At 32.1% G+C, this 13,620-nt stretch overlaps 1 protein-coding gene across 2 annotated transcripts in view; it reads left to right on the forward strand.

Moving 5' to 3' along the window:
• Positions 1 to 13,620, forward strand: part of LOC140665471 (lachesin) — a 100,360-nt gene that overhangs the window by 42,389 nt on the left and 44,351 nt on the right. The gene's annotated exons all lie outside the window — the stretch shown is intronic.

Below are 13,620 nucleotides of genomic sequence, written 5' to 3' on the forward strand. Positions count from 1 at the left end.
GTGATATAAAAAAGTATATTTGGATACAGATTGATTCACGGGATTCACAATTAATGTTTCTTCAATTTGTTTCTCGACTTTTTCGAGATACTTTCCAATATTTCGATAACAACTGTTGCAGATAAATTGCATGTGAGCTGAATACAATAACCTGATACGCATTGTGCGCGTACAACACACAGTCGACCCTATGAATAGAGTTCAGAAAGTACTGTTTTAGTTTGAGAGTAACTCTACGTGAGACCCAAGCGAACGCAACATCGGAGAGTGCAGTGTCATTGTTTTCGATCCCGAGACAAAAAGCACTCGATATGCGAACAGCTTCTGGAGTAGTCTAGAGTCTAGACGGAAGTGTCAATGCATAAAGCCGTACGTACTTTATAGGGCCAGAAAGAATTTAGAAGTGCAAAAAGAAATCTAGAGCTAAACAATAAAAAAAAAAAAAAAAAAGAAAGAAAGAAAGAAAAAAAGACTCTGCAAAAAGAACGAAGAGAGGAGAAAAGAATTTATATCCCACGGTGTATATTTCTTTTTTAAACTCGTAATCCCCGAACGAAAGCATGCTGTACATCGCGAAATGAAGTTTTGCGATATGAATCATCACGTAATTCCGGTAGCGTTATTATGTTTGTTGCAAACATTGTATCAATCTCTCTTTTAGACGGGAAGATGCACTCCGATCCTGATGCAAAAACGTGCGCGGCGCGAAAAGCTTAATGGATCGATCACCGCCCGTCAGGAATATATAATAGACCCAGGCGCGGCGTGAAGTTGTGAATTACTTTATCGGGAAAGATAAAAAGTCGGGTCGTGAAAGATTAATCGACGTGCCGGCGCGCGACACGCTCCATCATCAAGTGTGTGTACTCATCTTTGTGTATTCATCTTTGAAAACTGTCACCAATCGCTCGCTCGTTCCCGCGCTCGCGTATTTGCTATTCAAATGAGCGCAGGGACGTGTCGATAGAAGTCCTTAAGTGCATAAATGACGATCGAGGGGGAGGCTCTGCCGACGATAAAGCGACGGTCGACCGCAAATTACGAAGACGGAGACTGCATCGGCCGTGCTGATAATCGAGAGCGTCAATAAAGTAGCGGCTCCGCCAACAATTAATTATGGATCCTATCGGCGTATCGCGCACGTGACTGCCGTTACTATCATTAGGCTGCCGTTAAATCGGAATGAGATCGGAGCGAGGTATCCGAGATACGCGGGGTACGCCTTGCCAACAATTAATTATGGATCCTATCGGCGTATCGCGCACGTGACTGCCGTTACTATCATTAGGCTGCCGTTAAATCGGAATGAGATCGGAGCGAGGTATCCGAGATACGCGGGGTACGCCTTGTGCAAACGAGAGCTATATGCGTTTTCGCGAAGGGACTCGTGGAAAATCGCAGCAGTCGAGGTGTTCCTCCTTAAGGAAACCTTTGCTTACGTCAGCTTTATTCTATTAGATTGATTGCGAAACGCTCTGTCCCACTGATCGATTGTTACTGCTAACCCATTTTACGATTGAGCAATTTAATATTATATTAAGTACCTTGTTGCTTGTAAAGTTTGTAAAAGATTGTTATTGTGTTTCTAAAATGTCCCATTTTTCGAAATCCTTCCTCCCTTTCTGCATTTTTTGAAAAATCTGATTAGGCAGTTTTAAAGTACATTAAAAAACTTTTTTTTATATCTCTTATTGTTTTGAGCGGACGGTGTTCGCTCAAAAATATAAAAACCGATTTTTTTTTCAAGAGGGTGTTTTACCCCCTTAACGGCCGTAAAAGCACATATAAAAAATACGTGTCTCTTATTTTGATCTAGACTACAATATATTCAAAGCTCATGAAAATCGGAGAGGGACACTTTCAACCCTTTCCATGCAAGTATCTTTTTAAGGAGGATTGCAAATTAAAAACATTAATTCAATACATTTGTAATATATATATGTAAAGTATGTGTGAAATATTAATATAAGATATTTTTTCCTACAAATTACACATGAACTAAATTGTTTATTAATAATTTTGTAATTCCTAAGCTTTGCGCTAGTGATATTTGCTGCAAACGTTTGTTAATCTATTTAAGAGATAAATAATTACTGTGTGGTCGGTTTCATCTGGTTTGTAAATTACTGATATATGTGTGTGGGCGTATAGTATGTATATCGAGCGTGCATAAAATTCATAAATTTACTCGTCGCGCAAATCCTGTGAAGTATAGCTTCGTTATAAAAAGCACTTGTGAATGATTAATCTGATCGTACTTGAAACTGAATATCTTACTAATACGTATTAATGGGCGTATATATATATATATATATATATATATATATATATATATATATATATATATATATATATATAAAATTCTGACAGCAAGAAAGTGCACTTAAATTTTGTCCGGTCCGTTTAAGAATTAACGCTCAGGGGATCATTAAGGTTGGAATTTCACGCCCGATATTCACCCGCGAAATTATTCTCACGTTCTTCTGAAAAGCGACGTAATACGGCGTGAAGCATTTAAATATGCGCTTTACACCCCTTCTCGCTATATATACGTCCGATGCAAATAAGACAGCTTGCACACGTACACACGGGCAAAAGTTCCTGTTGTCTGTTGCGAGTTATGCACCGCCGTTTAATACGCGCCGCGCATACCGCGCGGATGGCGCGCGTGTTCGCGAATTACACGCTCCGATACTTGGTAACAAACTGCGCCGAATTCGCGTGTGACAACGATATTCACCGCGGTGTAATAAAGCACGGGTTGCGGCTTCGATATAACGTGAAATTCGGGGACGGGCGCAGGAGGGAGGCGGGGGGGGGGGGGGATGGTGCTCGCGCCAGGTGTGCTACTTCCGTTTATCTTACACATTGATTTGTTCCCGCAGCGGCTTAAGCGCGCGACCCCCTCCCCTTCCCCATCCCCTTTCATACTCTTTCCCTTTCCCTCTTCTTTCACGAGCGAGCGTACCCTGCGTGTTCAGGAAATTTCGGCGCGCTAAAAAGCTTACCGCTGTAAGCTCGGCTGGAAGAGTTTCGAGCCGAGTTTCTCGAACTGTTTAAGATAGTACGTAGCTCGGTGGCGGCGATTGAGGTGACTTCGGGATCTACCCTCTTCTACGAGGGGATAGAAAGAGAGTCGAAATTTTGAGGGAGCGTGCTTACTTCGTTAAAGTTACGCCCGCGGCGTAGAGACTTCTCGAGATCTTCGCCCGAGTTCGTTTAAAGACTTTCGTTACTGATTGGTGGGAATGTTAGATTCGCAGACTTATCCGGGATGATTTGAAGTAATTGGCGGAGGCGGTAGACTTGAAAATTTTAGAGAAAATTAAATAAATCGGAAAGATTTCAGATTTTATATCAGAAAATAATTTTAAATTATAGTTACTTTAAAATAACGTATATACGTATTAAAGACAAATTTATCAATAATATTTTATTTCATTTGTAAGAAATTATGTATAATATTTTTGTAGAAAATATTAGATTGCTCATTTTGTATTTGCACACATACTATATAGGGTAAACTCGGATAAGATGGCCATAGTTCTTTAAAATGCAAAAAACATACTTTTATTTTTGTTATTTTTTAATAATGTTTGACATATTATCTTCCCTGAAGCTTAAATTACGTAATATTATCGAAGTTAAAAGGAAAATATTTAATAGAAATTTTATATTATCAAAATAGTACAACATAAGCATTGGCCATCTTACCCAACTTTTAAGGAAAAGATGACCATAGAGACGGAAAGATGGCCATAATATTTATAAAAAAATAGTGAAAACGAAAATAAAAATTATAAGTCATATAACAATTTACATATCTTTATAATACGTCCAACGTCGATTACGATAGCTTAACTGTAATTTATTCGACGTTATAACAGTTTTTAGTGGAGAAATGAAAAACTTTGCAGGTAGTCAAAAGTAAAAATATGATGTAAGATTCACAATATCGTTATTTCAAATAATGTATGCACATAAACTACTGTAAATATCGATTATCTTTGATAATGACTAAAAAAGCGCCCTATATAGCGATTATTGAAAAAATTACAGCCTATGGCCATCTTTTCCGTATGGCCATCATACCCTAGTTTACCCTAATATTTTTGTAGAAAATATTAGATTGCTTATTTTGTATTTACACACATACTATATATGTTTTATAGCGGAGTTTATGATTTTAATTAATGAAAAAATTTTTTTTAAGAATGAAATGAAGAAAGTTAAATGATGTAACAAAATTTGTTTCTTATACCTTTAAATATTTTGACCATATTTTTTTTTTAAATAGTTTCATTTCTCTTTCATGTATACAAGTCGCATGTGGTTACGTGCGGTTACCGTGGGATTAAGTAGCGAAAAAGCTCAGCTTTAGTGAGACTTCTATGTAATTATTTTAAAATTAATGCAAATTCCTCACAACTGTAAAATCTGGAATTTACGTAACTGCGAACTGCGAGATTCGCAAATGCGATATTAAGCGAAAACTTTTTCTCGGTTCTCGTTGCAATTACCTTACGCGCGATAGTCATAATGGATATAAAGATTTCTTTCGCTGGTATGTGTGCGCAATAAAATTTTATTTTTATCAGTGTTATAAATTAAAATTTCACTTCTCCGTTATAATTCTCTGAGCGCGTTAAATTTCACATCATGCGCGTTTGTGACACGTATTGTTTAATCTGGTTAAACATGAACATTTGTACCATTCATTGAGCACGCGCATACACACACAAGGTAGGAAAATATTCTCTCAAAATATTAAACCTAGATTGAAAGTTCTTTTTATAATGTAAAACTTGTTAAATATTAAAAGAAATATTTAAACAGAGAAACGATGATATTAAAAAATATAATTGACAATCATGAAATTAATATTCTTTAAATGTCAACATCACTAAAATCGAATATCCCGTGGCTTACTGCTCGGCTAACAATAAGCCTCTAGCGAAATTTTAAAGCTTAATGCGTGGCTGAAAAGCAAATTAATCGCCGTAACTGTAACCGATGCTCGTTTGGCCACTGGCTAAATTTACCGCGATTTATTCGCATTTGAGCGCGCGCTTTCTCGCAGTACGAGTAACGTAATTTCGCGACACTAAATAAGCTCCAGCAAAAGAAAATCAAGACTGTACATCATACGTGTCGCTAAATATACTTGTGCAAGCGAACAAGAAGAGGGGTCCGAGTGTATTTCATACTCTATATATTTGAGACCATCTGCACTCCTGCCGGGTGGGAGTATTTTTCTCCTCCTCCTTTTACTCATTTCTCGCACTTCTACAAGATCGCCCACCCGCAGAAATAGTATATTTGAGTGAAACGGGATTAATGTGTGCAATATGTCAAATAAATTTGGTGATTTTAATTGAGAAATTGAGAACGATGCAGAGAGGAAGGAATGACGTAGAGTTATGTATGTCAGGATAAAAAAAGCTATGTATAAATATGTATAGATAGATGCTCGTACATTGGTGATTTTGTGTTATATTTGTTAAATGTATCGTAAAATGTGGAACTCCGAAGTGTATTTCCTCTCGCAAAACTGCTTCTACCTCGTTGCAAAAATATCGTCAACATTTTTTCACTTTCGATTTATTTTTTATATAGACCGATGTGTGCTATATCGAGCGATAATACCGAACAAAATGTTGGATTGTAAAAACGGGTTATTTTATTGCACAACAATGAATACATTGATAATTGTATTATTATTATATTAAAATTTGTAAGAGAACTACGCATATATTTAATCTTAAGAAAGGAATGTGAAGTCGATTATTAGAAAGTAATTCAAAGTTGCTTCTTTCTCATAATGTCGATTAAATATCGATATGTGGCACTATATTATTTCGTACAGATGAGGATCCGTCATCGAGCAAAGATCGTGTAATTTGAGAGCTCGAACATACATATTGAAGAAATCAATATAGAGTGTGAATAATTTTATTTGTTCGATGCAAATTTACTGCTTTTGAAGAACGAAAAAAATGGAAATATATTTCTTTCGACTTTGCAAATATTGAAAAATTGGCATTGTGGAGATTGCATATTTTGATAACTTTTTTAATGTCAAATTTGATAGTCAGAATCTCCACTCGCGTTGCTTTCGCCGTTAGTGGAAAATTAATAAACATAACGATTATTCGAACAAAAGTATTAGAAATGTAATGAAATATAATGTTTTTACAAAAGGAAGAAACTTGAGAAAGTTACTTGAATAAATTTGGTATTGTAATTTATAACAATCAATCAAAAATAATAAAAATTCAATTAAAGGTGCTAAATTAGCCAACGTTTATAAAACCTTTACACTATTTTCACTATATTCAAGGATACCGTTTTTCCAAGCATCTTTAATTGTATCACTATTAGCAGCTGGAAGAAACGGTAGATATAAAAAAAGATCATAATGCCTTAATGCGGTTTGTGTCTGCTTCAAAATGGAAATTTGAGATAAATTATTTTGCAGTTTGGAGGTGCTTTATGACTTTTATAAAACTGCCGACTTTCCAGTAAAAATTATACGGCGACTATTTATGTGTGTGTGTGTGTGTATGTGTGCAGCAAATGCAACTGTATACAGCTTTCTACAGTCAGTGTTGTTCAATCAGCATAAATCTCTATCCATCTTAATTTCAGTGTAAATACATTTACACACACAATCTTCTCGCTCGGAAAGCCTCGCAGAATCTCGCTCTTCTAGTAGATTCTCAGTATCTTAAGAATAGAATCAATTGGCACTCCGATGGATTACGGGAATTTCGAAATAAGAAATATTTCATCAACGTTCTCTTTTTTTTATTAAAACAATTAAAATGTTTAAACATTTGTATTTCAGTAAAATTGATTGAATTCAATAGTCATCTATTTTAACAGAATACAAGCTTTTATAGAACCATTCTTTGTGTTGACTGCACAACATTACAAACGCTTTTACAGGTAGGAAGTGCATACGCAAATTTATTTTGGCACGGTCGAAATTGTATCTAAAATGGAAAACAATTGAATAATGATCGTTTTATGTGTTAGTTTGCAACTTGATATGGCACTCCCCAATTATCTCCTGCAAATTGACGTGCAAAATCTCATAACACCTTAATTGTTTTTCATTTTTAGCTCAATTACAATCGATTTTCGACAATAAAGTTGTGCACGTTTATGTAATGTAAAAGCTTTTACAATTATATATCTTCAATACCGAAAATGTTCATACTAACGAAAACTGTACAACTATTTAATGGATAAAATAGACAACTTTCTGGATGCTCTTAGCTTGATAAAATCTAAATAGTTTGTTCCGAAAATTACTAAATCCAGACTATTTTTGAAAAGAGTTATAAATGTAATTAATTATACAATCAGATATATTTACAAAGTATAATATGTATACACGAATCACTTACTATAACTTGAAAATAAAATACATCAAATGCTATTACAAAAGAATCTCGACATTTTCACTTGTTCTATGAAAAATTTACATTATTTTTAAAAAATAATTAAAATAATGATGATCTTGTTCAGATATATCATTTTGCTTCAGATATATTATTTTTGTTTCTAATATATCTTGTGTTATTTTTAATGAAAATAAATTTATAACGAACTTTTTTTGACATAAAAACATTTTTAATTTTTATTATATAATACTTTCTAATAGAAAAGTCCTACAGAAAATTCCTACTATTTTTTAATTAACAAATTTATAAAATTGTTGTGCAAAACAAAAACAAAGTTATCTCGTTTCACGTTCTGTTCTAGTCATTTTTATTTGTTTCTTTTTATAAAGTATACACAGAGTTCCAGTATATGCCTTTCCTGAGCGATGTATTCCTGTATTTGTATTTTTTGTTATATGTTATATTAATTGTATGTTATAATAATAGCTGCAAATATCAAAATATTCATGCATAATATATCTAATTATAAGACAAATTTGAATGACCGCGAATTATTTATGCGCACAAATGAAATACGATAAAACGAATATTCAAAACGATTTCAGTATTTTAGCCCAGCTTGACCAACATCAGAGAAAATTGAAATTAGTGGGAAAGATACACATTACGTGAAAATGTAGGAAAATTACAGTTGTTTAATTGCATAAATTTTCAAAGTTTCTAGATACATGCAAGTATTAAATCATAATTAACGAATTTCGCGGCGAAGAAAAATTTCCACTTTACACTTACTACCTGCAAAAAACTCGTCAAGAGATCAGATCTCGTTTCTCCTTATCAAGCTCTAAATCTCGACTGCAAACGAATATTATTTATTTACATATTTAGTACATGATATGCTGTACATATCGCAGAATGTCTTTTTAAAAAATGCTACTGCTACATTTTTTCTTTAATATACTGCATTTAATTTTAGTTAAATAAAATTGTTTAAAATTAAGAAATCATGCATTCTGAGATTAAACGCGCCATCAATTATTGTATAATATGCAAAAAGAGAGAGACAGAGTATAACTGTTATTGTTTCTAAAAATATGTCCATTTAGCGTGATTACATAATTCATGACCAAAGTTTCCGAACTGACATCAAACTTTTCCGGATACGTCTAATTCTGCGCAGCACGAGGGCATCACGTTATTCCGGTTGTGTCACTTGCGGCTAACGCACCGTACCTGTGAAGTGGTATGCGCGAGCTTAACGTCGTAATTTAACGTACCGTGTTTCGTGAGGAAATGCATGGCAATTCTCCGCGGCCGACGTTTTTAACGAAGTCGGCTAGTAATTAATCGGAAAACGCAGCGTAATCACGGTTACGTCAAGAGACGCAATCGTTGAAATTGCGTTTACAGAGAAGATGATTATAATTGCTTCACTACATCGCTTTCTATTGTGTGATTAGTCGACAGATTGTCAACTGGATAAATAAATTGAAATAAATATACATAGAAGACAGCCCTTTACATTTATTTTGTTTGTAATTTTAAATTAACGGATGTCAGTAACCGAATACTTTATGAAAATTGTTTTCCATTTCTGTCATAAATTTTTTTCCATTTCATGTATTGCATAAATAAAGTATAATATAAACCAAGTTAAAAATAAATTTGTTAAACGGAAGTTTCGAATAGTTATAAGATCGGAATTATGAATTTTTAAATCAATAAAACATATGTATATTAAAAAAAAGCATCGAAACCGAAGAGTTATAAAAAAGTGATAAAAAAAATACGCGCTAACTAATTCAAAACATGAAAAAATTGAACCGCATAACTCCTAAATTGACTACGTAAAGTTGCACAAGTTCGCGTTCCCATATATGTGTAAAAAAGTTGGTGCAACTTTCAAAAGTTAACTCAGAGATAGTCTTTATAAACTTCAAACGATTAAATGTTAAAAGCATGACATAGATTAAACAATTTTCGCGTACGCGTTTCATACGATATTACAAATTTCAATAACTTTAGAAATAAAATTATTCAAAAAAATCTTGTTTCTATTCTTACATTATAAGAATTACAATAATTTATAAACGATTAAAATATATGTCATGTTCCTTAATCAAGACTAATAACTAAGAAAGATGCGAAACTAAAAATTAATTATTGATTAAATGCAGCAGCAACGATACGTGGTAAAAGCAATTTCTAATAAATTTAAATTACTATTTATGAACATTAACGATAAAGAGACTTTATCTGCTCGCAACAAGATAAGGGTAATTGGATGTGATTATTAATGTAATTTGAAAAAAGGTGTTAAAAATCTTCTTATACTTCTACTCGTTTATAATGTTTTACAATTCAGCAGTTAAAGCGAATGTTTAATAAAGATCTGAGACCTAAAATGTTTTTGAAGATTATCATCCGTTACATTTTTCTTCGTCCTCGAATAGGCAAGTCACTTTTTTTAATTGTATCTAAAAAAAGAGGTAGATATATGATATAAGTCTCTAATCGATAAGCAATAAGCAGCGCAAAAATTGTCTATGGTTTTGTTAAACGTTTATCTAGCATGGTTTTATTAAAAATACGCGGCACGTAACCTTTCGAAAATAATGAAACTTTTTTGATGTCCTTAAACTTTTGCTATTTGTTTTTGCTGGCCTCTCGGGGTTTATCCCTGTGTATTTCACGGCAATGTGATGCTTGAGATTTAAAGTTGAACGTGAAGGAAAAGCAAATGAAAAAAAAAGAAAAAAAGGAAAAGTGAAAGAGAAAAAAGAAGAATATTGTAAACGACACATAGTTTGATGGAAATAATAAACGAAACTCGCCCGTCTGTTATTTGCCGCTTGTATTTATTAGAGTATAGACCAATTTTATTGCGGCTTCGTTAAATTGAAGACCGTTTGCTCGCTCACCGTGGTCGAGAACCGTGAACCAGAGACGAACGATTCGTTTCATCCTCCTGCGAAGCGAGGAAATAGCGGTTAATATAACCCAGCAGGTATTGAAAGTAACGATCTCTGCTTATAAAAAGTTACTGCGAAGGATAATGTGCCCCACGAGTATAACATAGCGATGGAATTGAAACCTCTCACTGATCGCCAATTGAAATCACTGTGAAAATCATTTGCAGGAAGCATCAAGTGCTCTCGTCTCTTTGCAACGTCAAAATTTAGACGAAGCACATTATTATTATTTAATAATTCCGTCTTATTATATACATATATCTGATAAATTGTTTTATTTAACATGCAATCGATTTTAACTATTTAATTTGAATCGTGCTCAGATGAGAGATTAAGAATAATTACAATTTTGTTAAAAATATTTATTTATCAGAAATATTAACAGTTATGTGAATCGAAATAAAAATGTCATGAAATTTTTAAGAAAACATACGTGTGATATGTCATATTACACACACACACACACATACACGCATACATATATGTATAGTTAAAGCTTCTCTCTAGGGGTTAACTAATAATAAATTTAAAATACAGTATAAATATTTTATTCCTTGTCATTAATAGTTTGAAAAATTACATCCCTTTTTTAAATAAATTTTAAAATAAAGATTCAGGAAAGAAATAGTAATATAATATATAAATTATAAACGCGTTTAGTATGTAAACCTTATAAATTCTAGGTTAATAATGCAGAGTTAAAATTAAAACATTTTATATGCTACTTGTTGTGAAAAATGGCAATAATAAATTGATTAGTCTCTTTCTCTCTTTCTCTTTCTCTCTCTCTCTTTCTCCCCTCCCCTCCCCTTATATATATATATATATATATATATATATATATATATATATTGTACATATATAAGCCATATAACTTATTACAGCTTGATATCTCGGAAAGTATGTCATCGATTTTAAAGATGTAGGTCTTGAAGAATATGGGTCTGATGGGCCTTCAAAATGGAAGTTAGTTTTTAAACCCTGGGTGCGTGGATGAAGCAAAGGTTAACTTTATAATTTCTAATGAGAACCCTTATATAAAATTACATTTTTATTCTATAGGAAGAAACAAATTAGTTTTTATTCGAAATTTTTTTTTTGTCAGATGCTTTTATGAAAAAATATGATGGCTTAAAGTTTTGATTCATAATTACTTGAAACGTAAGAATAATTATACACAAAATCAAAATCAAAACACTCTACTTTAATTTATTATTATATAATGATTATTTTTATATGTATATATATATATATATATATGTATATATATATATGTATATATACGACATTATTAAATTTGTTATAAGGATATTTTATGTTTATTTTATGGTTATCTTCTATTTTCTTATACATTTTGCAATATTTTTGCAATTTAAAGTTACATTTTACTATTTCATATAAGCAAAGGTTTTCCATCTTTCAATATACACTTGCAAGTTGTATGTATATCATTGAAAAGAGGAACAGAAATCATTGATATAGTTCTCGACTCGTTTAGTAATATTATTCAATCTGATATCTCGCTTTCTACAAACGTCGTTTTTATTTTCAAATATATTTATTTTGCTCGATTGATTTTTTATACCAGAAGTAGAGGTTGTTGAATTCTAACTGAAATGTATCTTTGGATTTGTTTTTATACAAAAAACAGAAATACAAAAATATTCTATTAACAAGATATCAAATTTTTATTGTACACTGCACATACACCCACGCATACGCACATATATACATGATACGTATATAAAAATATATACGTACCTATATAAAATTGTTGGCTTTCTTTCGTCAAAACTTTAATTATTGAAATTTAACTTTCATAATTGTGAAGAAGCTATTTTCAAAACAAGATGTACTCACTTTTGACAAGAAAATAAATTAATAGTGTCTGAATATTATTACGTACGTATACTTTTTATATAATAAATAATTTTCAAAGTTTCTCTTCTTTCTCTAGTTATAATTTTTAATTACATTAAACATTCAGATATATCTGTGTGTATGTGTCAAGTTATGTTATATTTTATAATTTTAGAAGTTAAAAACGATAAGATTATTTTAAATGATAAAATAATTTCCTTGTATGTATTTGTGTGTTAATTATATATATGACAATATTTATAGTTGCTTGATCATTTAAATTTTTTTATAAAGCCAAACCTCGAGATATTTACACACACATATATATATATATATATATATATACACACATATATATGCATATGTGTGTCCGAGAAAAATGGACTTATATAATTATAGAATATCATATTTGATACATATATAATCACGTCAAATTTCGGACATAATGATATAATTAAATATGATTTTATATCCATTTTCTTCTCGGGTATGCATACAATATTTTCATGAATAGGACCTGGATATTATACACGCAATAATCTCTTTCAAGATCGAGACAATTGAGTATATTAATTATATTATGTATGATGTATCACGTATAATTTTGTCTTCTTGTTTTGAAAATTTATGAGGAAATCTAAAATATTCTAATATAAGGAAATCTAATATATTAACTGAGTTACTTTACTGCTAAAAAAAGAGAAAGAAGCTTTATTTAAATATTTTCCTAGCATTATCGACCGTCTTTTATGAGTTGACTGTCACACTTATAAGAAACTCGATTTTTCGATGTCGATAATGGTGTCCTCATTTATTCCTATCTTTCGTTATAAAAATAAAAACCTATCAGCTTTAATGACAGATGAGATTGCGCGAAGGTAATACTTTTCTTTGACGCAAATTTTACAAAATGTTTTTTAGACCGGATTTTAGGTCACCGAATTCGCCTTTATTTTGGGTGAAAAACGGGTCAAGTAGGACTAGTAACTCAGATCAAAGGACACGAGCACAAAGCTAATATCTCAAATGTATATCACGCGCGTTGCTCATGCCTCCGGCGAGCAGTAACGTTTCTAGGAAATCGCGTACGGAAATTTCATTGTCACGAAACGCGAACAATATTCTCAGACATTTCTATGTAACCGGAACAAGAGAGAGAGCCAAATGTATAATTAATTACACATTTAATAAATTTATAATCACGCACCGTTGAGAAACGATCGTAGTAAGTAACCATGTAAATTCTTGAACAATTAATCAATGGTAATTAGTACTTTGGCTATAATATCCAAACTTTGACATCCGATATTTCGACTTGAAATTCACATAATAATTAGGAGGATCCAAAGGGATTCTATCGTTGAAATTTAGCTAAGAGT

The sequence above is a fragment of the Anoplolepis gracilipes genome, chromosome 1 (assembly GCF_047496725.1).
Source record: "Anoplolepis gracilipes chromosome 1, ASM4749672v1, whole genome shotgun sequence".
NCBI classification, from domain to species: Eukaryota; Metazoa; Arthropoda; class Insecta; order Hymenoptera; family Formicidae; genus Anoplolepis; species Anoplolepis gracilipes.